This window comes from Eurytemora carolleeae, unplaced genomic scaffold (assembly GCF_000591075.1).
Source record: "Eurytemora carolleeae unplaced genomic scaffold, Eaff_2.0 scaffold699, whole genome shotgun sequence".
In the NCBI taxonomy this organism is placed as follows: Eukaryota; Metazoa; Arthropoda; class Copepoda; order Calanoida; family Temoridae; genus Eurytemora; species Eurytemora carolleeae.
The window spans coordinates 119854-122152 of record NW_019396604.1 but is presented as its reverse complement, the minus strand read 5'-3'; the positions used below and the strand labels follow the sequence as shown (position 1 = coordinate 122152).

General features: G+C 37.2%; 1 long non-coding RNA gene across 1 annotated transcript; it reads right to left on the bottom strand.

Moving 5' to 3' along the window:
• Positions 1–847: 847 nt before the first annotated feature.
• Positions 848–1627, bottom strand: LOC111706180 (uncharacterized). Its single transcript, XR_002766179.1, has 2 exons — positions 1261–1627; positions 848–1065 (listed from the first exon to the last, which is right to left on the bottom strand). It is a non-coding gene; the product is annotated as an uncharacterized LOC111706180 (long non-coding RNA).
• Between the last annotated feature and the right edge of the window lie 672 nt (positions 1628–2299).

Here is a 2299-nt window from a genome sequence, read left to right as displayed (position 1 = left end):
GTCAGGGCGACGTAGTCTTATGTCGGGCCGACGTTAGGATGACGTCGGTCTTAGGTCGATACAATGTTGTTTTGACGTCGCCACGACGTAAAGTGCAACCATTTTTGACCTTGTAGCGACGTCGCATTGACGTCGGACGACCTCCACAGTGACCTCTGTGCGACCTATCAAATCTGCTTCTGACCTATTGCGACCTATTTTTGACTTTGTAGCGACGTCGGACGACCTCCACAGAGACCTAAAAAGTCTGCTTCCAACCTATTACGACTTCCTATCGACCTACTGCAACTTCCTTTTGACCTACTGCAACTTCCCTTTGACCTACTACAACTTCCTTTCAACCTCAGAATATATATAATATAGAATAACAGGTGGCAGCATTTGGTTTGGGAAGTGTTGGACTGTGGAGGTTATGCAGTACAATACATAAATACCCCCCCCCTCCTTTTGGACCCCAGCAAGGCCAAACTGTGTAACCTCAAATAATTACCTACAATAAAATACAGAAATGTATGTTTTCACATTTAGATAACAACAGTACTTGGCCAAACACTAAGTAAATGCTTGTTATCTTTGTAACCTAAAATTTTAAGAAATTACCGACCATACCATGCAAGAAAATGTGCACATTAAAGTGGCCACAGCGCTTGGCCAACAATCCTGTCCATTCAAATTTTAAACCTTGTTTATAAAACCTTTTAACTCTTTTCTCTCGGAAGTCCTAGTTCCTTTAAGACTTCATGGAGGACTTTTACAAATGCAATATCAGGGAGGGTTGGGGGAGGGGGGGGCACATTCCTTTAAACAAGAAATTAGCAAACTTTTAATAGCAAAACAATAAGTAAAATTTGTTCAATTATTTATTTCTTTAACATTTCAAAATGGATAATTTGAAAGTTATTCATTTTTAAACAGTATTAGCTTAGTAGTTAGACATCTTAATTCTTCTTTTTTTGTATTGCTGGATAATTTCGTCAGCAATAGATCCATTTTCTGGAATTTCTTCAAAGCTAGAGGTGTACAATTCTTCTGTTGCCTGTTTTTCAAATTTTCTCTTGTTCTTGGCTAAAACAAAAAAAATTGCAATGTCTAAAATTAACAAAATTCATCACAAATTTTAATTGTTAAACAATATAGAAAAAAATACTAAGATATGTTTATGCACGCTTAAATACCCAAAATCATGAAATTATGAGTAAAAATACAGGATAAATATTCTTTTAAAATTTAACAAACGTTTTAATGAATTTCTAGTAATACCTGGCTCAGCAGGAAAAGAGCTACTCTGAGGTAAATCAGAACTCCTTTGTAGGAGAACAGAACTCCCCTGAGGTAGAACAGAACTCCCCTGTAGAAGAACAGAACTTTTCTGAGGGAGAGCAGAATTACTCCGAGAGGGAACAGTGCTAGGCTGTTCATGTCTCAGAAGAATGTCTAAAAAATCTGAATGAAATATTAAAATACATTTTTAAAACAATTTCGTTTTAAACCTTCCCGATGATATTAAGATGTTGAAGCCCCCGTTGTTCTGTGGAAAAATTCGTTTACGAACCAAATTATTTAGGGTATTTTAAGGAATACAACAATATCTTTTAATTTAAAAGTGTTTAGAATCGTGATAACTCCTAAGTGCAGTGTTTGGGTATTTAGNATGGAGACTGGGAACAGCGTTATAAATTAAATTTCGTCCGGAAACGTATTTGTTTTCCAAATGTTTCGCACAGACAACACTAAATTTTCCCGGAGTCCAGAAACCTGGCATTCCTGTGAAGTTACTCTACGTTTTTTTTTAACTTTTCATCTTTTGGAAAAGAATGAAATCTTATCTTGTATGTCTGATCCGTGTTACAATTTAACACTGAACAATACCTCATGCTTGTTTATACTGAGAAATCATGTAACTGATCAAAACAAATCCCCCCAAGAACAGTGTACTAAATGTACACAATAACATACCAATACATGATTATAATGTCATACCAATACAGGTGCCACCTGTTATAAAATACAAATTTTAAGTTTAAAATATTGGATTGATTTTTAAGGGTGACGTGGCAGAAAATAGGTACATCTTGCCGGGCCAGAATATCCGGCTTCAGCCTCTTCAACTGGAATCGTCTTCCGCCACAGTACTCCCTCCAAGAAGGCAAGGCGGAGTCACGGCGGAGCAAGGCCTTCTTTCCTGACTTGTCTGTGAGGATTCCTTCTTGGTATAACTATAGGTTGGGTTAGGAACGAAACAGACTTCTTCTTGGAGGCGGATGACTTTGCAGCGGAAGAATGATCAGGAGGATCCTTT